This window comes from Aythya fuligula, chromosome 8, assembly GCF_009819795.1.
Source record: "Aythya fuligula isolate bAytFul2 chromosome 8, bAytFul2.pri, whole genome shotgun sequence".
In the NCBI taxonomy this organism is placed as follows: Eukaryota; Metazoa; Chordata; class Aves; order Anseriformes; family Anatidae; genus Aythya; species Aythya fuligula.
Window position 1 is genome coordinate 16,326,953 of NC_045566.1, and position 23,758 is coordinate 16,350,710.

The 23,758-nt window shown below is 45.5% G+C and overlaps 1 protein-coding gene across 2 annotated transcripts in view; it reads left to right on the forward strand.

Annotated features, from left to right (window-relative positions):
- Window positions 1–3,060: 3,060 nt before the first annotated feature.
- The window catches only part of LRRC8D (leucine rich repeat containing 8 VRAC subunit D), a 51,778-nt gene continuing 31,080 nt past the window's right edge, over window positions 3,061–23,758 (forward strand). The window contains exons 1-2 of one of the 2 annotated variants that reach the window (XR_004253529.1): window positions 3,061–3,165; window positions 13,109–13,243. The gene's annotated coding sequence lies outside the window, so the exon portion shown is untranslated. Of the gene's footprint in view, window positions 3,166–13,108; window positions 13,244–23,758 lie in introns of those variants that run through there. The other variant, XM_032192114.1, reaches the window with a different exon arrangement.

Below are 23,758 nucleotides of genomic sequence, written 5' to 3' on the forward strand. Positions count from 1 at the left end.
TACAATGGGGTTATAAAGTAGAAAAAAGAAAAAAAAAAGAGAACCTGCCTACTATGATAGGAACAAAGTTTTGCAGCACTTTTTACAGTGGAAAAATATGTTTCTCTGGTTTGCTTGGATATCCTTGGGACTGCCAGTAAAGCTGTAGTTGAAGAGGTGACTAACTTATGCCAGCCTTTCGGAAGCTCGGACGCTGCCCGGGTGGCAGGGCACACTGTGCTGCAGAGGCCTGATGCTCCTGGGCTGGCTCTCCACACAGCAGCCTCTCCGCAGCCAGCTGCAGGCACAGGCAAAGTGAGCCCTTGCCAACGTTGTTAGACTGCAGGGCAATAAAACAGCTGCCAGTGCATTGCCTAATTTTGCCTGGAAAGTCAGACTCACCGCAGCCACTGCGGGAGGGCCCGGGGCACGGCAGTGGCAGGATCGGCTGGGCGGGTGGCAGGTGGCACAGCGGGGCTGGTGAGCATGATGGCACTGGCTATCTGCAGCCCCACTGGCTTCCTGCCCACCTGGCCTGGATCACACACTGAACTGTTTAGGACCTACAAACCCCTTTTTCCTGGGAAATGGTGGCCTGCATCCAATTCAAGTGACTCATATGCCTCCTCTGCCTTGTTTAAGCAGGAGTCTTCCCCTTTGAGCTTTGTATGTTCCATGAGGGCAAATTACTGTACTTCTGGAGAGGGGAAATCCAGTTCCCTGCCCTCTCTTCTATGCTACCGTCTGTATCTCTTCACAAATAACTACCTCATCCACTACTTTAAAGTCGTAATATTCCCCTTCCTCTTAAATCTGTCTTGGGAGAAAAATCGGCCAGCCTGCGCAAAGCCAGGACTGAAATATTGCCCAGTGTGGAGTTTCCTCATTGCTTTCCGAGGAGCCACTGGCACTCCCCACTTTTGGCACCTTCTCTTCCTTATGCTCACCTTCTGCTGGTGCCTCCCCAGCATGTGCCCACCTCGGACTGAGCGAGGACAGCTGTGGGGGCATAGCAGAGTTGTGTTGCATGGCTGTTCTGAAAGCAGCTCCCGCATCTGAATTCAGAGCTCTGAGCCATGGATCAGAACAGCAATAGGAATGTTTTTCAGATGTGAAGGGCCAACACCAGGCCTGTGCAAGTGGAAAGATGCCATTTTCTCTCCACTGTCTGTGTCTTTCTGGCCTCTGTTGTGATATGGAGCAACTTGCAGCTGGCTAACTTGTTCTTCTGCTGAAACAACCCTATAGACTGCAGTAGGAACACAGACCAGCTATGGCATCGATTCCCCCAACCAGGTTGTTATCCCCTCCTCTTTCCTGGACCACACATAAGCAGGTTCCTGAAGGGCAGGGCCACAACCAGCGATGCAGAGAGATGCCCAGGAGCACCCTGACCTGGTCCCAGAGGAGACCAAGCCTGAGACAGGGGGAGAAGACTCTCCACTTGAAAAGGAGGGAAAGAGAGAGTTTTAAATTATCAAAAAATTGAGTTACCTTTACGTATGTATCACAACAAGGGGAAAAAAATAATCCACCCAACCCAGCAGATGTTCTGTAGGAGGTAAGACTTTCACACTTGTGCTTGCCCGTCAGAAATGGCCTCTAATTGGATCTAGATCTGCCCAGCCTCCGGGTGTCTTCTGCCTCCTGTCCCCGGAGTTATGCGTTTGTTTTGCTGCTGCGTGTCCGCTCGGCGAGGTGTCTGTGATTGCCAAGTGAATGTGGATTCAGCTGGCTCTGACCAACTCTGGCATTTGAAAAAATCCTTTTTCTTCTGCTTGAATTTCCCTGCCAGCTGCCTGCGAGTCAGGACTTCCCAGCCAGCAGCTCTTGCTATTATCTGTTTTCACTTGCCTTGATGTTTACCAGATTGTAGTGCTTTTATCTCTATTAATCCTACCTCGGCCTGGAGCCCTGCTACTGCAGACCCTATGTGGCCTGGGCACTGGGTCAGAGCAAAAATAAATAGATGGATAGATAGATAACAAGTTCGCCCTACTGAGGAAACAGCAAGGTCTAAAACGCTGGCCAAAAATAATGCAAGTGTTGATGATCTCAGAGAAGAAAATAACTAAAAGCCCAGATGAAGGTATTGAAAATCAAAGCTTAAAATAAATGACAACTCATTAGACTAAATCTGAACTCTGCTGAAATTCTCTGCCAGATGAAAACGTTGGTATGAAAATAGTGCTGAGCAGCTGGGAGCAGGACAAGCTGCCCTGATTTTCTGGTCTGGGAAACTAAGTGCTGCTAAGAAGTGCTTTCATTTGTGATCTTCGATACATCTTGCCGTCAGTTAGAGGAGAAGGTCTGATTAAAAACGCAGCTAAAATCGTGGAGATTCTCAGTCTTTGAAGGGACAGAAAGCTATTCCAAACAAGCATCTAGTGATTGTTTCTCTTCCCCTCCAGTACCTACAAGTCATGGAGGAAGAAGGAAAATTTGGCATAAGCTTTTTTTTTTTTTTTTTCTGCTTTTAAATTCTACTTTTGATCAAGTGCAACAATTTCAAAAGGAAGAAGTCACATCCAGTTCTAGTTGAAGTATTTATCTACAGGCAGTTCTGGTCAGTTGTCAGCACCCAGCGAAGAGTTCGGAAGAGGGGTGCCCCTGCAGTGCAAGGAGGGTAGGAAGGAGGGTAAGGAGGTTTTGGGGCGAGCCTGGTTTGGTGCCAGCTCCCCCTCAGGCGCTGGTTTCCGTGTGTGGCGGCGCCGTGCGTGGCGCACCCCCGCCACCCGGCCGGTCGGATCCCAGAGAAGCACCCGTTTAATTTTATTTAATTTTACTTTCACAGAGCGCCTCAGCAATGAAAGCGCGGGCTTGCGGCCGCCACGGGGGGACAGGGAACACCTCAGCGCCCACTCGGCCGGGCCCGGCTCCCCGCCGGCACCTGAGAGCAGGGGCCGGGCGGCGCGGGCGGGGCCGGCCCTCACATGCGCGGCGCCGCGGGGGCCATTGGCCGCTGCCGGGCGGCGGGCGGTGCTCCGGGACGCGGGACCGGCCCCCGCCGGCTGCCGGTGCCGTCCGTGCCGCCGAGCCATGCGGGTGCGCGCCGCATGCGGAGAGCGCGCTGCAGGGCGCCGCTAGGAGCCGAGCTCCGCCCGGCCCGGCCCGGCCCGGCTCGGCCCGGCCGCCCCCCTCGCCGCATGGCAGCGCCGCGGGAGTGAGCGACCGCGGAGAAGGAAGGTGCGTGTGGCCCCTCGGCGCGCCCCTGCCCCGGGGGGGGGGGAGCCGGCACGGGCAGCCCCTCGCCGCCCCTGTCGCTGCGCTGCCCGGCTCCCCTCCTTCCCTCGGTCCTGCGGGCAGCCCACCCCAGGCGCTGCCGAGTCCCGGGGGCGCAGCCGCCCCCCGGCGCTCGCCCCCCGTCTCCCGGTTTCGCCTGGCGGGGGCCGGCCCCCGGCGCGCAGGGGCCGCGCGGCAGGTTGCTGGGGCTGGAAAATGGAGGGCGGCGGCGGTGAGCAGCCCGGCGTGCGGGGCGGCGGGGCTCGGCGGGACTTCCTGTAATGGTGGTGCTGAACGCCGGGCGCTGCCGGGCCCGAGCCGCCGTGGGGAGCCCCCCCCCCCCAGCCCCGTCGTGCCGGCTGCTCGGCGGCGGTGTCGGCTTTAAAAAAAAAAAAAAAAAAAAAAAAAAAAAAAGCAGTGTTTATTTATTTATTTTCTTCAACGTGTCTGCCCGCGGTGGTGGGGAAGGACCGGCTTCCTTGCCTCGCAGACCGAAGGTGGGGGATGGCTGTGCCCCCCGCATGGGGAGGGGGCGTTAGGATGCGGGCGGTGGGCAGGAGCGGCGATGGCATTTCGGTCCCGCAGAGCGGGGCTGCCGCAAAGCACCCTCATCCCAGGCGGGTAGGTAAGTCCCTTTCTGCCTCCCTCCTCCTCTTCCCCCGGAGAAAGCAAAGAAAAACACCTCTCTTCACGTCTCCTCGGCTTTGGAGCAAGGACTGGTGGTGTAGATGGTTGGTGTTATGTTATTTGCCCTTGATTGCCATCTTAAATTAATTCAGCCAGCCTTGCTCCGAGGCCAGGATCGTGTTCGGTCTTTGTGATTTATAAATCCCCTGTAAACCTCGTGTTGTTAGTTGAAACTGATTTATGAGGTCTTGACCCAGGAATATGCTCCTCTGGTTATATTTTCTGTGCCGTACACCATTTTCTCCCATGCTTCTGAGGAAGCGCTGCCTTTCTAGTAAACTCAGTTGGTGCCTTGCCTGTATCTTGCTTAGTGTGAAAACCACTTGTCTGTCATGTCTGCTGCCGCCGGGTTCTCGCACACAATAGCGGTATCAATTTAAACATTCCTCGTTTATTTGCAAGCGAGGTTACTGTGGTAAAGATCCAAAGTTTACAAAGTCTGGATGAGGTAAGGCGGAGAAGGGAGCTGCAGCAAGCAGCAGTTAGCGCTGTGAGATGCAGATGTGCTCAGTAGATACCCGCACCGGTCCTGGCACCTCCGGGGGGATGGCAGGCAACCCGTGCGGCGTGTTCAGACCTGGGGAAGGCATTCTGGAGCAGCAGCACCAGCAGCTGAGGAAGTCTGTGAGCTGCTGTCACGGGAGGTAATTAGTAATGGGAGCAAACCGGTGCGATAGCCCTGCAAGGAGGGTGACAGCACTTAAGTGCTTGCTGTGAAGATTAACAAGCGTGCGTTGCACTAATGCACCTGAATGTGTGAAAGGCAGTTCCCGACTTCCAGCTCTTTCTCAGCCCTGCCTTCTGTCACCTCAGAAAAGCCTCCCTCTCTCCTGTACCAGCAGGCAGGGAGTGCCGTGGAGATACCACGGCTGTACGTCCTGTGCGTGGGCATCTTTTCTGACAGCACACCCAGAGGGTGAGGAAAAAGCAAATGCTGTTGGAGATACGTTGCAATAGGTCCTGCTAGTGACAGGATGGGTGGAAAATAAATGCCACAGGAGAAAATGGTACACGCGTTCCTGTGGTCAGAAGCACTTGCGACCACGTGTGCTGTGGCTTGCTGCAGCTCTATGAGAAGTGACTGCGCTGAGCCTTCCTGCCTCAAAGCCAGTTCTTGCTTCCCCAGCTCTTCTCGTTCCTTCGTGCAGTGTGTCGAGGTCCTGTTCGAAGCCAGTGGCTGTCAATGGATTTTGAATCGGGTCCTGTGTTGCTGGCTGAGGCTTTTTGCCCTGCATGCTGCCAGTTCCTCCTGTCACTCGCTGACGGCTTCTCTGGGACCTCCGGAGGCAGAGTGCTGAGTCGGTGCCTCGGCTTCTTCCTGCACCTCTGATAGCAGAGGGCTTGGTGGGGAAACTGACTAATGTGTGGAAACTGGCTGATCACGAAGGGTTAATTAGTGTCCTGAGGCTTAAACCTTTTTATCAGTGGGGCTGGTGATGGCTGTTTTGCTGAAAAGTAGCTTGAGTCACAAATGGTGTCACGGGGGAAGCCAGTAAGCTATTTTCTCAACTAGAGGCAGACAGAAAGGAGTTCCACATAGTTAGCGCTGCTTTTGCCAAGCAGTGAACTTGAAAGGTTTTTCTCTTCTGTTCAAAAGAACAATCTGTATCTTCCAGTGAATTCATAAAAATACTGTGGATTCCTAAATATTCATAAAACATAACTAGCGGTATTTACCTGATGTTCAAATGTTACTATATAATGTAAAAAGAATAAAGCATGTTAAGCTCCTGCTGTTTAAATTTCTCCTTTTTTTTTGTCAGCATCAGAACTAGACTGCACTAGTTCTCCTTTTTTTTTTTTTTTTTGTCTCTTGGCTGTGGAGAGATTATAACCTAGCAAAAAAATAATAATAATGCTATTGATATATTAAGAAAAATGGAAATAGTTTTCCCCAGAAGCTTTGCATTTAGATAAAGAGTTGTCTGTGCTTTTGCATAACTGACATCTTAAACGTTTTTTTTCTAACAAGCAGTGAAAAGTCTGTGGACTTCACCATGCAAAGACTTGTGCATATGACTAATTATCTGCACGTGTATGGTCTCATGAGCATGCATGCATGCAAAAGGCTCTCTGGGGCCACAGCAGTGGTGCTTGATTTTGCAAGTATTTATTCTTGGCTGTGATGTTGAGCTGCTGTGGGCCTGTACCTGTAAGTATTTGCCAGAAAAGGGCTGAAATACAGAGGAGGATGTTTGTGAAATACAGTTTTCTAGCAGCTTCCAAAAAAAGCCAACGGTAGGTATTGTTTTAAAGCAGTTCCACACCTCATACCTCGAGAACACTTTGAGCCGTGTTTTTTCCAAGTTTGACTTGCCTGCATTGGGGACGGGTTTGGCTCACAATCTTTTGGTCTAAGCAAATTGAGTGCAATTTTCTTTTAACCATATAACAAAGAATAGGTACTGATTGCTTGCCAAATAATTTTTCCCCTCAGATATTCCAAACAAATTTAGGAAAGAACAAAGCCAGCATTTCTAGTGTTTGACTTGTTGAGAATCATCTTGGGGTTTGGCATGTTAAAAAGCAAAGTGCGTCACGAGTCAAGTTGGCGCTTTCTAATACCATCAGTAATACTAATTTCCACATCATTAATTTTAACTGACACTGCTTCTATCTTTCTGTTGACACAACTTTCTTTAATTAAAAGAATCAAGGTTCTTTTCAGTTATTTTTGTATTCTTTTCAACTGTGCTCTTCCAGTCTTGGAACAGTGGGTTGCTGGCCCCCTCCAGGAAGCAGATAAGGAAGACAACTCAAATGCCCTCGTGTAGCAGCTCCCCAAGTGGTGAGGGAAACATCCTTTCAAGAAGGAAGCTTGTTTGCTTGGACTCAGCCAGCAGAACGCTTCTTTTGCTCACACTTGGAGGAAAGCAGTGGTATGGGAAGAGGGCATGGCTGCACCAAGGACCTGTTTTTTGGCACTTCTCTAAAAGAAGTACCTCCCCTTTTCTTCCTCCTTTTCGTGTACAATCTAGGCTGTGAAAACCTGTTGTTCATGTAGTCTCAGAACTGTTGCTACCTACAGTTTTCCTTCTTTCTACTCGAGCCACTTTCCTCAGAAGTGGTTTGCTCTAAGGCTGGAATAGTCATGATGCTCAGGATTTCAGAAACAATCACGTTACAGTGACCTTAGGGAAGGAGAAAAGTTATCTGTTGCTCAGATGTTTTTCTCTTTTGAGACCTCTTTTTTTGGTGAATGTAGCTCTGATGAAGAAGCAGAAAAAATAACCAGGCTGAGAGCGTATGGCATCTAGCAGTGAGTGAGGATAGCAGTCACCTTTATTCCCCATGGTCTTGCATTTTGTGTTGTGTGATCAGCAGAGGAAATGGTCCAGTTCTTGTGACCTATCTTGCTCCTTCATAGTGTTAAGAACGAACACTTTCCCTATGTGGTCTCTCTGTTAAAAGTTGTGCATCTTGGCTGTTCTGCCTTACAGAGGTCTCGCTTGAAGGCCAGGAAGCTGCAGTGGAAGATTTCCCAGATGCAGGGGGTAGGTATAACAGCTAATGAAGCGTTACTTCTTTCTGTTATTGTCATATCTCTTCAAACTGATTGCCTAGTATTTAAATTTGAAAAAGCTGCACACTTCCCAGACCAGGGTTCTAAACAGTCTTAATATAAATCCCTCTCTCCTCACTTGCTCAGGATTTTTCTGCCTGGGTTGTGTCTCCTGATTTTCCCGTGTTGAGGTTAAGGTTGGGGGCTGCCTGAATGCTGTGTTATGTGTCTTACCTACAACTCCCATTGAGCTGGCAAGTATGAGGAGACCTGCAGCAGACTGTGTCCCTGAGCATCTGCTGGACCCCTCCCCTATTCTATTCAGTGGAGATAGACACAGAAAGGAAAAAGCACAGATGTGGAAGCTCTTCATAGCCTTTCCAACGAAGCAGCAGGGCAGGCTCCTACCCACCCCCATGCAACCAAATGGCTGCAAAGCCCCAGCCAAGATGCCTTTTTTTTTTTTTCCCTTGGACTTCATTCTTAACAAGTTAGCACTGAGATAAGTTTCTCTATAAAAGATGTTCTTGATTGCCCTTGGGTTCTGCAGAAGACAGGACTGCCACACCTTTGGTGTTTTTCAAGCCTGGCTGATGCCACAGATACCAACATGCCTGCTAAAAGCAGTGTGTTTTTTTTTTTCTGGGTGGGCTTCATTTGACAAACTTCATTCTTGCTGCAGTGATTTTTCCCATCTTCCGATTATAGCTGTAAGGAGAAAACAAATGCATGTGGTATGTATATAAATATGGTGACTGAATAATCTATCTGTTCCTCAGCCATCACAGGATAGGAAAGAAAGGGAACTTTTACTCTTCCAGTTGGTGTGAGATCTCGTATGAAGAACACCGGAATAACCGTGGTGCGGGCTGCGGGAGCTGTGTGCTAGGGACAGAGGTGGTTCTGTAACCTTGCAGTACTTAAGGTTAAGACAGGCTGGTAACACCAAGGAGATCTTTTGTGTACCTTGATATGTGTACCTACAAAGTTGATTTTGTCTTTTGTTAATAGAAAGTATGGGTTGTCTGTCTCGAATACAGTGATTTTTTTTTAAAAAAAAAAAAAAAACAGGCTTATACAACAGTGACTTGCTAATCATAGAAAATAACCTTTCAGTTCAAAAGCTCCCTCTGTGAATATTAATATTTTATACAGAAGTATTATGTAATAGACATTTTGTCGCCTTTGCAGTCTTCACAGAGGAACACGTTCTCAGGATTGTGTCGTTCTGATTGTTCAGTAGAAATTCGTGCACTAAACCAATGCAAATGTCAGTGAACAATTTCAAAAAGTCCATCCTGCATATCTGTACATGGTGCTTTGTGTACAGATCATGGAAAAGGAGGATGGGAATGAGAATCTGGCGGTCATTGCATGAAAACTTGAATAAGAAGTGTGAAAGGTAGCGTGTTGTCCTGCTCTGTTCCCCAGCTCCGATACGGTTACCGACCCTTTCCACATGTATTAGCAATTGCCCTCATCAAAGGTGCACAGAGGAACCAGACTTCACACTTAATCTGACTGGCGTTTAAAAATACAGACTCACAAATCTACATACAGAGTTTCTCTCAGTGGCTGTCATCCAAAAACTTTCATGTGCTTGCTTTCTGTCTAATTAAATTAAGAAATAAAGCCTAAACTGCCTCAGCCGAGAAGAACTGACAAAAGGGACATGAAGTTTTTTTATGCATATGACTTTTTTTTAAGTAATGTTTGCTGTTTTATAATCCGTACTAAATTTCTTCACTGTTTTACCTCATTGGCATTGTTAGTAGAGGGAAAGGGAAGGCAGTTGATAGTTTTGCTTCCCACCTTTCCTATCCCTCTGACAACAAACCATCGGCCCTTGGAACAAGGAAGCAGAGGAATGTGGAGACACAGGGCTCCTTGTGCTGCAGAGCCAAGCGTGCTCAGGGCGAGTGCCCCAGTGGGGAAGCAGGCAGGAGGGTGTCTAATACGAATAATGGAAGAAGAGCAGCTCTTGGAAACGAGAGTAAACTGAGAATGAGGAAGAAATGTACTGATGAAAAAAAAACACACGAGAAATGAAGCGATTTGGACAAGACTCTATTTCCAGCGGTTAAAATTCATTGTTAGAATTGATATTTGTTTGTTTTTAGTGTAATTTGATTTAAGATGTACCTAGATTGAAAGGTAAAGTTATGAGGGTCCTTATTAGCATCAGTCAGTTTAAAGAAATTGCTGAGCAAATCTTGCAGAAGAACAAAAATGGTAATGCATACAGTGAAGCCATGAAATAGAACCGCTAAAGAGGCATGCAAAAATACAAAAAAAAAAAAAAAATAGTAACAGCATGGCAAAGGCAAGGAGGTAACAGGGTTGTTGAGAAAAGTATGAGTAAATATAAAATAAGATCTGAATGTACTAGATGACATGTGCTGTTCTGTGCCCAGGAAGTGTGTGCATCGGCTGGCGTGATGAGGGTGGTCTCTCTCCAGATGCAGGGCATGCACAATCCTTGTCCCCATGGCCAGCTTCTCCTGGGTGAAAACCAGTTTAGAAGCACCTTCTGAAGTGATACAGACCAATGTGTAGTTCTAGACATCTGTTACAGCAAATTTAACTGGCTCCTCAAGGCTTCCAGGCTGGACTGGGAAGAGCCTGGCCTTGCACCTGCAGAGCTGTCCACGTGGGCGAGGCCGTAGTGCTGCTTCTCCGCTCCCTCCTCTGCGGGTAGTAGCTGCCACTGTCACCCCTCCATCGGGGGCTTCTTCAGCCTCTGATGGTTTACCTGCTCACTGCCTGAGCTCGTGAGATCCTGAATTTGGCTTGCTGTCTGGTAAAGAATATAATAGCAGCTTCTGCTCTTGCTGCCTGTGGGTCAAAGAGCGGGTTGCCGGCAGCACCAGGACGCCCTGCCTGTAGGGAGCCCTGTCGGGACCCCGGGGCTCCGTGAAGCGGGAGCAGTGCCTAAGGCGTTTTCCAGAGGCAAGGCGGTTCCAGGCCTGGCTGGAGCAGACCCACTCTGCCCTCCTGCCCACTTCTCCCACGCAGCTGGGGACAGGGCTGGGGCCTTTGAAGCTCCCGGGTGGCCTCCAGTCAGCTGGAGCCGATTGTGAAACCTTGCTCGGAGATAGCAGCAAAATCTGGTATTTATCTGGTTAGGTCGCATGCTGCTTTTGACAATACTTCTGTAGTAGGTTTCCGTGCTGGCTTGGGGGTTTTCTTCTCTCTTGGTAGCATGACATTTTTCTTCTGTGGTGGGTTGTTGTTTGTCTTTCTCATGCAGCAGCAAGGGAGGAAGATGGCATTTTAACCAAAGCGATTGTCAAATGTCGGCGGCTGGTTGCGCTCTTGGAAATGTATGTGTGTGGAACTGAGAATTACTTGGTTGTGCTGAAACTAAGCCTCTTTATGAGTGAAACTGCTTCATTTATAGTTAATTTATTAACTGAGTTCTCCCCCCTCCCCCGAAGATCTCTGCTTCTTCTGCAAAATACTGGGATTTCTCTGCATTCTCCTCTTTTTACAGAACTCACAATAATTTGCTTTGCAAATGTCATCTGATTTCTTTATTTCATTCTGTTAGCGATGATTGTTTCCATGCTAATTGCAGCAGAAATAGTATTTTTAGTAGTGGAAAAAATGTTTGATTGAGTGACTGCACCGACGAAGGCAGCCACACGTAGGCTACGGCATACAGGATGTGGCGTTTGGAGGTTGCATGTGTTTTGCCAGATGTGCCAAGTGCCTGGCCTGATGCCATCACACCAGTGTATGTAGGGTGTAAGGCTTTCCCTGTGCTGAGCAGCCTGAAAGCACAGCAAAAGACTAGGGGGAACAAGAGCTGGAGGAGAGACGAGGTTATAGAAATGGTACGAGTGCTCCCTGTTTAACCTCCTTCACACCAGCTATCCCACGTGCTCGTGCTGTAGAAGAGTGGGTGTATAATCTTGTATTGGAGCAGATGTTCCTGTAAATAGGACGTTGCTTTGTTTTGGTAAATTGAAGCTGTCACCTCAAAAATGAGAGGGGGAAGCCACTTGGAAGAATTCTTCAAACGGGGCTTGGAACAGAATCCAGAGGAATTTCTGTGCAAGGACTGCAGGGAAAATTCCTTTGCTGGCCTTGTCTCAGCACAGGCATTTCCTTACACACTGATATGGTTTATACAAGAATCTCTACTTTAATATTATTATTTTTTAACCAAAATTGGATTCTTGAGTGCTTTATTTGTCATTTGTTTCCCTCAGCCTCTCCTCCAGGTATGTTCTAGTTCCTGTGCTTGGTCTGCCCTGGCAAGGGGAGAGTGGTGGTGGACCTCAGCAGGCTTTCAGACTGAGATAGTGCCTTTGAAGACAATATGTCCTTTCCTTCCACGCCTCACCAGTGTGGTGGTGGTGTTTGGCCTCTCTGGACACCTCTCCTTAAAGGCTGATGCATTTTCCAAAAAAAAAAAAAAAAAAAAAAAAATCATTCCTCTTGCTTTGGCAGCGTTAGCTGCCTTTGCCTTCTGTTCTCAAATGCTAGCTGTTGACTTTGGGATGGCTGCAAGGGAGAGGCTGAGGCACGGCAAACCCTGCCCCAGCCCTTGTGTGGTTCTGTGACCTCGCAAGGGGAGGTTATGGAAACAGCCAAGGTGAATGGCCCTGCGGCTATCGGAGCATTTTCTGTCAGGGATCAAGTACGCTCCAAAGGTCTCTCCTGAAACCTGCTCACAGCAGACCTTTGTAAAGTACCCAGTCAGGGCTTTTTTTCCTCCCCATGCATTTAAAGACTGCAAGCAGGCTCTGAAGCCTCAGATTTCAGTGCTGCGGCCTGTGAAGTGATTGAGCGCTCCTAAGAGACCTCTTGACCACTGCTTTGCAATCCCCTGACCCTTCTTAAGGAGGAAAAAGGAAAACCCCTTTACTTTAAGATGCACTTCTTGTTTGCGTGTTCAGCAGCGCCTTCCCCATCTGCTGGCCCCGGTCTCCCCGCTGTGGAGGTGGCAGGCGCGTGGTGGCAGGTCCTGCTGGGGGCAGCGGGAGAGCCGCGGCCATGACAGGGTTTGGGCTCTGCAGTGGCATCGGTGCGCCCAGCGGCTCGCCCTGTTTGTTGATTGGAGGCAATTACTGTGAAATACTTGATTTGTAACGAGGCATACTTCACAAGCAGCAAACTAAAATAAATACTCATGAGCAACCTGTCGGCACGTGGCTCTTGGCTTTGCTGAGCCGCTGCTTTCCGTCTGCAGGCTGAGCACTGCCTGGGTGGCTGGAGGCGAGGGGAGGCATGCAGGACTGCAGCTGGGGGAGAGCCCCGTTTCTTCTCCATGTTATTGTCCCAGGGATACGGGCGTGAGGTTTCCAGGCAGCCTGCGGGTTGCTTGTCCAGCACGCGGCTGTAAGGCAGCAGTCTGGGTGGGATCAGCGTGTAGCTGGTCTGGACTGGCTCCTACAGCATTGGGGGGGTGGCAGTGTGGAAATAGCGGTGCGCTCGGTTGAGTGTGGTGGGGGAGCTCGTGTTTAATAAAATATGGGGGAAATGGCAAGTTGCTAGTTCGAGGGATCTTGGCTCTTTAAGACAACTCGTTTAGAGTGTTTCTGGAATTATTAAAATAAGGGTGTGCTCAGCCTTCCCCCAGAGACCAGGCGCTGGTGGTAAGAGGATGACTAACTCTGCTTCCGTGTCGCAGAGCGGCGCTTCTCTGACACCCCCACAAGTGCCAATACTTCACTTGGCTGGTTTGATTCACAGCAGTTTGTTTTTATACAGGAAGCGTCCGAGGCACTTACCAAAATGAGACAGTGACCACCAGCACCTGGCTTGGTGTTCTCATCACCGGAGCCTCCTGGAGCCAGAGCTCAGCTCAGCTGCAGCCAGAGGAGGAAGGAGGAGAAGCACAGCCTGATCAGGTACTGAGCCAGGAGCAGGACAAGTCCTCTGGTGCTGAGTAACGTGGAATTGTGAATGACTGTTGATTTAGAAAAATAAAAATAGAACTGTTTCTTAAGAAGTGTTGTGTGCATGCATGATGCGCCTGTGGTCTGGGAATGATATCTTCATCCCTTGTGTGCCCAGCGTGGGTACGTGGTGTAAGCTACTATTCTGTACTAGACCTGAGGTGAACGTAAATGCATGCAGCTCTTGTGTTTTTGGGGGTATTTGATTTAGACATTGAGTTCTGATACAGCTCAGTGCTTGCAAGTACCTAGGCTCCACGTGGATTGGAAAAAATTGGCTAAGAATACTCTTAATTAGTGTTTGAGTGTTGAATAGCAATTTGATGTCTTAAAGGACAGATATTTTTCTTTGTTCTTATTTGGAGTCTTAAATGCCAGCTTTTCAAGAAGCATGTTACATAGTACAGAAAGGTAGCAGACTGGTGAATTGTAGGACAAAACCAACCGTCAGCTTGCTAACCGTGTTATTTGCTGAGATTCCTGTAACTGTTCCTGGAAACTGATATTTATTCTTGTATGCACATCTTTGGTTGTTAGGCTCATTTTAGATGAAGACAGCCAGAGAAGTTCAAGGTTTTGCTTTATTGTATTAGGTTTGTTTTTTTTTTCCTTACATAACTGTACTTTTCAGTTGATGTGGAACTCGTGCTCTGAGGACCATGTTCTGAAAAGACTTGTGCATATTTTCTGTGCATCTTAAAAAATCCTTAAGAATTTACCACTATGTTTGTTCATACAGTGCTTGGGATGACAGCAGCCCACAATTTACTTCTGGAGGGAAGTCTCTTTGGAGACATATTTTTCACCTGGAATGATGCTTTGTCTTCAGAAATATCAGCATCTGTCCCTTAGGTTGTCTGAATTTATTCCAGTCACATTTTGATGCTTTTATTTATTGACCCAGGTGGAAAAAAGTGGGTTTTTGTTTAGATGATCTATTATGAAAAATATTAATGATTTGGGGGTAATTTCCAGCTCAATCTGATTTTATCTTTCCTTTTGTAGTTAGGAAAAGGGATGTCTTTTTCTAGCATGCATTTCTAGTATAGCCTTTACTATTTTGCCCTGGGGAAAAAAAAATCAGCATTTATTTGATTCAACAACTGGCTTCCTGCTTCACAGGAAGAAGAGGTAGTGGCTCATTTGCCTGCAAACATCCCTCCTGCAGAGAGTCCTTTGTCAGGGAGTTAGAGGAAAGCTAGTAGTGACTGTTGAAATAGCCACATAGCAGGATGAAGAGGGATTACTGAAGCATTACTAGAAAATGTATGGCTATGTGCAAGACCTCATGTACTCCACAGACAGGCTGACCTGAATTTTGCAGCCAGGCCGTACTGGCTTCTGCATTGATGTGATGTGGCAGGCTGCATAACCTGCAGCAGATCGTGTTTTTTTTTAAAAAAAAAAAAAAAGGAGGGAGGGGAACACAGATTTATATTTGAATAGAAACACATACAGGGCTGTCTTTATGACTCTGCTTAACCCATCTAAAGCTTTTTTGTTGTTTCTTAACCAGTAGCTGTCTACTCAATTTTGTGTACTTTTCATGTAGTCAAAATAAGGCTGCATTGCTCATTATGAAGAGTGAAGATGAGGCATTCTTTACTGCTGCATGGAGAAATATGTGGATGGATTTGCTCATAAGAGGCTTTTACAGGTGACTTAGAGTTGTGAGATAGGTTTTAGCAAAGAAATGTTAATATTTATCTTAGCAGTGAAACAGTTAACGGAACTGACACTTAATCATCTGCTGGAGGAAGTGTGGAATAGGATTAGTATCCACTAGACATAATGGATATAGCTTGCAAGTATGTTTTCGGACTATCTTAATTTGGGAAGATTACACATTATACATGAAGTATGACAAAAATCCAAATAGAAACCAAAATGAAATCCAAATCCAAATGGACACCATGTCAAAATAAAGTAGGTGATTCTGACCTGTGTGCAGACTTCTGTTGCTGTTACTTCTTGCCGTAGGATTTTGACTTTGCAGTTTAGTTTTCTACTGGCACAAGCCTGGTGTGATGGCAGTTACCACTTCCTCCCTTTTTCTGTGGATGTAAGCTGTGCTGATGCAATGCTCTCCTTTTCCTTCACCCCTCCCACATGCAAGCTTTCTTTACCCTGTCTCACCACTTCCTCCTGAGGTGCCCCTACAGCAATGAGAGATTTTTCTGCTGGTGCTGTTTAAACCAGGTGCTATGAAAGGAACAGTTTGTGCAGGCAGAAGAAAATTCGCAGCCACTAAAAAGGTTTCTACAGTAAATTTTTGCTGGCAAGAGAGGAGAGGGATTCTTGGTTGATACAGCTAAATCAGCAACACGTTAAAGTGTGGCTAGGGGCTTTACTGCGTAAGTGTTCTGGTCTGGTAACTGGGGTGAAATGTGTATGCATAAATATATATATCAAATTTATGTCTAGAAACCCCTTTTGATTTTTTTAAGAGGAATTTCTGCAGCTGCAAACTCACGAAGTGCCAGGGGAAATACTGATATCCTCAAACACAGCTCATTTATTTTGAATCACACTTCACTGATGTGCTTTTGGTAAGTTTTAAAAGCAGCTTGTCTGTATGAGCTATTTGTTTACCATGTGCATGCAGCAAGTGTCAGTGCTGATCTTCTAGAAGTAGAATGAAAGGGACCTGAGGAAGGCAAAAATTTGCGTGGGTATTTTCTTTTTTGGTTTCTTGTGTCCTGCTGACAGGTGTCACAGCATGTTGTGCATCTGGGTGATGTAAGACAAAACATTATTTCTCAGGTTTTTCCTTCTTCAATATGCTGTCTCAGAGGTGCAGCCAGTGTTGCCCGTTGGCTCAGCTTTAGCCAGCAGTGGATCCCTTTTGGAGACAGCTGGAACATAAACGTAATGCAAGGTGAGCCTGAGGGGGCTGCGGCCGGTGGAGGAAGCACGGCATGCTGGCCCCATGTCCTGCACTGCCTCACCGGAGGAACTGGGTACAGCATGTGGTGAGGGGCCTGGAGAGCGAGGAATGTTTTTCCCAAATGAGCGTGTGTATGCATTTATTTCAATACCAGAAAAAGTAATTAGAATTCAGTTAATTTATGAGTAAATGAAATTGAAATTCACCCCAAAACAGTAAACTCTTCTGTCTGCAACGGTGTTGTTGTCAAGGTTGTCTCAAAGCAGAAGAAATTTTTTTCATAGGTTTCGGCACAAATTTTATTTCAACTGCTTCTTTGCAATAAGAAGGACCTCCATGTACGTCACCCCAGGACTGCTATTTCCATGTTATGTTATCTTTTTTTTCTTTCCCACTGGTAGAGTTATATTTGTCATGCAGAATTTTCAGTGCTAGCATTAGACACAAACTGGAAAATGACCTTACTTTGGTGTTTTTTCCACTGTTTTTAGCTTTGATGCTGCTTTGAATAGACAAAAGGCTTGTTCATCAGTGACAACCAAGGCCAGTCCCCACGGCCAGACTGCTGCAAGCTGAGCTGCTTCTGGCCGGCTGGTTCTTCTGTGAGTCCGGACCTGGCCCCGCCACGGGCAGCAGTACCAACTGCAGGACCTCCGGGAGGAAAGGGTGTGGAGTATGGATATTTGTCAGCAAACTTGCTGTAGCATAGAGTGTGTGACAAAGGTCAAAACATAGCAGTTCTTTAAGCCTTTAATGGAGTAATGTCATGTTTAATGCTTTCATCTGCATAGACCAATATTTCACAGAATCACAGAATCACAGAATTTCTAGGTTGGAAGAGACCTCAAGGTCATCGAGTCCAACCTCCAACCTAACGCTAACAGCCCTCCACTAAACCATATCCCTAAGCTCTACATCTAAACGTCTTTTGAAGACTTCCAGGGATGGTGACTCCACCACTTCCCTGGGCAGCCTGTTCCAGTGCCTCACAACCCTTTCAGTGAAGAAGTTCTTCCTAACATCTAGCCTGAAACTCCCCTGGCTCAACTTAAACCCATTCCCCCTCGTCCTGTCACCAGGCACGTGGGAGAACAGGCCAACCCCCACCTCGCTACAGCCTCCCTTGAGGTACCTATAAAGAGCGATAAGGTCGCCCCTGAGCCTCCTCTATTTCTATTTGACTAAATAGAAAGCAAATTCGGTAGACTTTAGTAATTTTATCTATGTGTTTTGACACAATGTGGTGGTGTTTTGAAATGCTTATCCTTCTCTGAATTCTCCACTGGAATCTCAGGAGGTACTTTTTGGATAGGTGAAAGGAGCTCCTCAACTTGTTGTCACTCTCTCAAGCTTTGTCCCTTGTCTTAGGTAGGCAATGCTTTCTTGAGTAAGGCAGCACCATCACAGTGTGTTTGTTGTCTTGGAGGTTTCATGCTTCAAGAGCTTGAAATTGGTGTAGTGAGGCTGGCCATCAGGAGTAAGGTATGCCTGTCCTCATCCAGACCTGATTTAATCTTGCAGTGAAGTGAAATGCTTCCAGCAGCTAAGGACAGTAGAAGGGACTGGGATGGAAGGGTGAAGTTTTCCTTTCCAAGACTTGATTTTATGTAGATCTGCTTAACATTTTGTATAGTAATGTTGTACTTTCACTTCTTGGTGGTGAAAAGGACGTACTATAAGAAGTTGGTGACATTATTGTCTGGCATCTCAGACGGTAAAGATGAGGGGAGAGAGAGCGATTTGCAGCAGAAAAGCAAACAGCTCTTTGCCCAATTATTTCAGTGTTGCTGTGGTTTAGTTGTAATATTGTGTCACTCTGTTCACAGCTTTTTATAGATCCTTTTAGATTTATTTTTTACATTTAAATGAATAATACATTTCTTAGTTTTGTTTATTATTTCAAATGCTAGAGTTTGTTTGCAGTTGTAACATTCTACTTGTTCTGGTGATTGAATATTACAAACCTGGCCTTTGTTGTTGAGTTCCCAAACTTCTCACTTATCTGACTTTGCATTTCATGAAGTAGTTCTTGCTCAGTGTAATTGGAAGCTGTAGAAAAGTTTTCTCTGCATAATTAGAATTGATTTGATCAGTAAGGCATCAATCTCTTTCCCATTCCCTTAAATCTTATCTTCTGCAAGAGCTGTGGGGAAAAAAAAAAGTAATTTTCTGCTGCTAAACTGAATCTGCCACCTTTTGAAGTAAAATGTTTATCTGAGCTGCCTACAAAGTCCATTTTTCTGGTCAGTTCAAATTATGTAAGGAACTTAGTGATTATTAATGATGTTGTGTTTGAAATGTTAAAAAAAAAAAAAAGATATATAAGAAAAAAATTGCTGCTTGCAGAAGGACTGCAGCTCAGCGTCTGCCTGTAGTTTGCAGCTGGAGCTTGTGGTCCTGCATGCTTTTCAGCTGCAGGGAAGTGCTCTAGGATGTGGGTGAGTATTTGGAGTGGCAGAGGTGGGTGGGTGGTGCCACAGAGAGGCATTGGTAGGGGCAGCGGCATGGAGCAAAGAGCTGGGTAATGTATTGATCCACCTCTTGGGGCTGTGCTGTCCTGGTATGAGGATTTAGATCAAGACAATCTGGAATGACTGACAGCTCGGTGAAATAATCAGGCTGCCTAGAGCTCTATCATCTTGTTAAGCATCGTTTGAGATTTATGGTATGTTCATTTCTCTTTAATGCAACTGATTTAAGATACGTAAATGTGTTTCTAGCACTATGTTTGTAGTTTTTCTCCCTACAACTCATGTAACTTTAATACTTATGTATTTCTTGGTTTCATACAACTTCTGTCTCAACCAGTGTTCAGTCTGAAAGTAATAATAGAGGAACTGTGACTTTCACAAAAACAGCATGCATAGATTGGGAGAGATGAGGAGCTGAGAACTAGAGCTCCCATCCATAAGTATTTAGCAAAGCTTATTTCAACTACTTCTGTCTTTGTTATAATTACTCGAGTTATGCCAAACTAAAAGCTCCAAGCATGCTTTGGTTTGACATTTAGCTAAATCATACACTCATTTAGGTTGGAAAAGATCTGTAAGATCATCTGGTCCAACCTTTAACCTAGCACTGCCAAGTCTACTACTAAACAGTGTCACTACGCATTACATCTACACATGCCTTGAAGACCTCCAGGAATGGTGATTCAACCACTTCCCGGGCAGCGCATTCCACTACTTCACAACCCTTTCAGTGAAGAAATTTTTCCTAATAACTGACCTGAACCTCCCCTGACACAACTTAAAGCCATTTCCTCTTGTCTTATCACTTAGTGCTTGGGAGAAGAGACCAATCCTCATCTCGCTATAGTCTCCTTTAAGGTAATTGTAGAGCCTCTTTTTCTCTGGGCTGAACATCCCCAGTTCCCTCAGCTGTTCCTCATAAGACTTGTTCTCTAGACCCTCACATGTAATATCCTAATGAGGAGGAGAATTGCTTCTGTGCACATTGAATAGCACTTGTAGTTCTTGTATGTTGGATAACATGTACGTAGTTGGTGGAATTTGTGGTTGGTGGTTTTTGTTTTTGTTTTGTTTTTTTTTTTTTCAGTCACAAGTTTCTCTTGTTTGTGTGGGTTGCTCACATAGCTGTTAGTGGGAAGAGACAAACACTTGATACAGAAAAAGATGATGAGGCAAGGGCTGTCATGTATTATGTATATATTCTGTGCCTTGCATGCTGAGGCCCTGACCTACTTCAGGCCTCTAAGTAGTTCTGCAATGTAAGTGTTTAGTAATGATAAACTGCAGCACCTGGCAGAGGGATTCAGTGTGCACAAACAGCACCTTAAACAACCTCTTATCCTTTCCCTGAAATGAGCCAGTTTAAAGGTTTCTGTTCTTTCGGGAGGGGTTGGACGAGTTGCTTCTTTGCGGTGTGTGCTGACATGGTATTCAGTGACCAGCACCTTGGTTTAGTGCCTGTCAGCAAAGTAAGATGATAGAGCTGCCTTGTCTGACCTGTGTTTTTCTGCGTGTGTTGCAGTAATTCTTAGAGTGTATATTAACTTTTCAGAAGTAGTCAATATACTTAGAAAAGCCCTGGTCTCTAATAACGTCCGAAAACAAGGACAGCAACAAGAAAGCAAAAGACCAGAAAGTCCCCATCAACAAAATGAGCTGTAACATGGTCAATGGGAGAGCTGCTTGCAGCCAAGGGCACTCATCGAAGGGGAGGTGGGTTAGGAAAACTTGAAAGCTGTCTTGGCTTTTTCAGTGAGGACAGGGTTGGACTCTCCAACTACATGCTCAGAGTAGCTGTGTAACGTAATGTTACTTACAGCATTATATCAGGCTGAGTTTCACAGCTTGTCACAAAAGGCCTTGGGGCATGTTCTTGGCTTTCTGGAGGGTCTGATCAAAGATGACGGAACTAGGCGGGCTAAGAGGTCATGGCATTTTAGAAAGAGAGCCTCTTAAAAATAACTCAATGACCTTTTTCAGTTGGAGGTATCCCCAAGATAAGTTGTTTTTGATTGATCTGAAGCCAGGGCTATGAGTGTTTCCTGCTTACTGGATGCATTGAACGTGGATTCATGCACATGGGGTTAAAAGGCTGTGTGGATCAGCGCTTGTTGAAAATGTTTCCTGAAACTTGAATGGGTTAAACAATGCTACTGATGTTTCTTGATACCTTTTTGAAATATCACCTACCAAATTAAAAGCGTGTGTAGGGGATGGACTTGTTTTCATTCTGTATAACTGGAAATCACACCAGGAATGTGCATCTTGTTTTTAGAGCAGTCATAGACCAGTCCTCAGGAGCTGACTCACTGCTGTTTTGTAAGCAGGGTTTGCCTTTCTTTCATGTGGTTCTACATTTTTCCATTCCCCAGTCCACTGCAATTTAGATCTTCCCTGAGCATGCTGGTGTCAGAAAACCTTCGTCTAGCATAGAGCGTTGTCCTGCATGCGTTGCTTGTGCTCAGCCTGATTTGACAATAGCAAATGTAAAGTTTAGTTATTTCATTGCTTTCTAGTTGTGCCTTTGTCAAATTGTGCTGCAAGGGCACTTTCCCTGTAATTGTGTAACAGGATGGTAAATAAAATATTTTTAATCGTTTGGGAGGGGTGTATTGTGTTTAGTCTAGTGTTACGCTGTCTTACTTTTATGGGCCTGCTTTCAGTTCTTTCCTACACAACGATTGAGACTTAATCTTGAGTTTCAGATAAATCGACTTGTTCAGCTTGTATATTTTTCCAAGCTGCTCTACTGGGATACTATGGTGGGGTGGGATTGGGAAAAATGGGCAGCTGGAAAGAATAAGGGGAAGGCCAAGGCTCTGTACAGTTTGAGCCTTCAAGTTATAATTTCTAGTGTGGAGTGCACCTTGTATTATGCCACTGGATTCCGCTGTTGACTTTCAAGATCACTGAAACTTAGTACTTATTCTCACATCTTGGTAACACTTTATTTGTGGCAGATCAGGTACCTTCCTGTGATTGATAGTAACATTTTTTTGCTTCTTTGTAGTTGGATCAATTTTTTTTTTTTTGCTAGGGTAAAAGAAGGTCTGATTGTTCTAAGTGATGTTATTGCAGAACTTGTGTGGCTGTAAAACTGACAAGTGTGTGAATTTCACGTTACTTCTGTATGATTGAGATTAAGGACAGTGGTGTGCGTTGCCAGTGGAAATATTCCCAGGGAAACTATATTTGAGAGTAGGGAAGAGCACCCAGCAGAGATTAAGAAATATTTTTTTTCCTTCCTACTCCACTGTGGCCACGAGGCTGAATGTAGTGGAAGGGAAAAATGAAAACCATTCTCACGGAAAAAGGGTGGAGTGATACCACTTTCCTTGATAGAAAAGAGGCTGTGAAGAGCGGAGAAACTATAGGAAGATTTTCATTTCCTGGAAGGAGTTTCACATTTGACATGGGAAAGTGGGACTGATAGGAAGGCCTGTAGAAAGGCAGCACCTTTCCCCAGAGCTGCTGGACTTCAGTCTGGGTGTTCCTGCAGCAAACTCCACCCTCTCATTTCATATCTGTCTGGTATGTTTTCTCAGCCTTGATGCCATTGTCATGTTATTGCTGGCAAAAAAAAACCCTCCGTGTGTGGGAGATATGCAAACATGTTGTAACGTTCTGATATAACTTTAGTGCAGGAAAAGAGCAAGCTCTGTACGTAGGTATCTCCAGCTGAGCTCCAGTCTTGCAGCTGAATTCATGAAATAAAGCTGCTGACCCTGAAAAGAGGTTTAGATGGATGTGGGGTGTAGGATCAAGTTATTAATTTTGTAAGCTTATAAAGCACCTCTTTTCAAGCTACATTTTCCATGAAGCTAAATTCCTTTACAGACAGTACGAATTGTCTGCATGAATGTAAAAGCATTGGATTATTTAATGGCATTTTTTATTGAGGATTTCTGGTGATGTGAATTTTCTCATTGCTTCAAGTACTTCTATCACCAGAAGAATGCTGGTTTTGCTTTCTTATAACTGAGGTGGACTTTATCTTCTTTGTCTTAATGTAAAAATTCTAAACATTGTTTTTCCTTCTATTGTGTTTGTGTTTTTTTTTTTTTTTTCTGTTATATTCTTTTCAGGGTCAATGAGAACATAATCTTTTTGTGGGAGGGAGGAATGAACCTATTAAAATCCTTTCTCATATGCAGGGTTAAGAATTGCACTCAGGAGGGTAATGCACAAGTGGAATTGCTATCTTCTCGTAACAGTTTAGACTTTGGTAAAGAAAGTGGATGAGTCATTGCAGGGATTTGATGGATGAAAAGATTGATTAATAATTAATTTAAAAACAAGAAGGCCTTTCCTCCGTGTCCCAGATTTCAACCACTCAAAAGATTCTCACGTGTAGTTTAGCATTTGAGTGCTATGGACATACTTGTTTTGATGTCTTTGCTTAAACTGCAAATGCTCCTTTTCCTATGCTTTTGTTTTCACATTATTAATAAAGATATAAATGTCAAATTAATTTGAAGTGTCCTTATGAGATTGTGGCACCTTGAAGGAGTCAAATATTCCCATTATTTTGGGTGTGAATATGAAGGTTTATGATACTTGTTTCTTGACCTTTTTGTGTTGCACTGGTGTACTAGGTGCTTCCTGAATAGCCATAATCCCCTTTTCAGTGTTCCTGTGCTCTTGCATATGATTTAATTTGTTTTTCCACAACAAGCACATGTCAGTCCAGGCCTTACATTTCAACAGGTGTGTGTTAGAGCTGGGGGTCTAACAGGAAACCCAAGTGCCATGGTGCCTTTATGCATTTATGCTGGGTTAGTGGTAAAACTGGGGAACTCAGCAGGCTGCAGTGTGACCCTGACAGGATGACTCAAAACTGGCCCTTTGAATTCAGATAAATTAGCTTAAATAATCTCTACTTGAGTTTTTCATCTGCAGTGGTCCTAAAACAAGGGGTTGATCAAAATCGATTCATGAAAGGTGCAGCAGCTTCAGAATCCTTTTGAAATCCTTTAAGATGTAAATTGATGTGCTCTGAGTGCTTCTGCCCCGGGCAAATCTTTGATATGAGGCACATCGTGTGACTCTGATCCTTGAAGAGGTAATAAACTGAGTTTTGTCTTCTTATTAATTAAAGCCATGC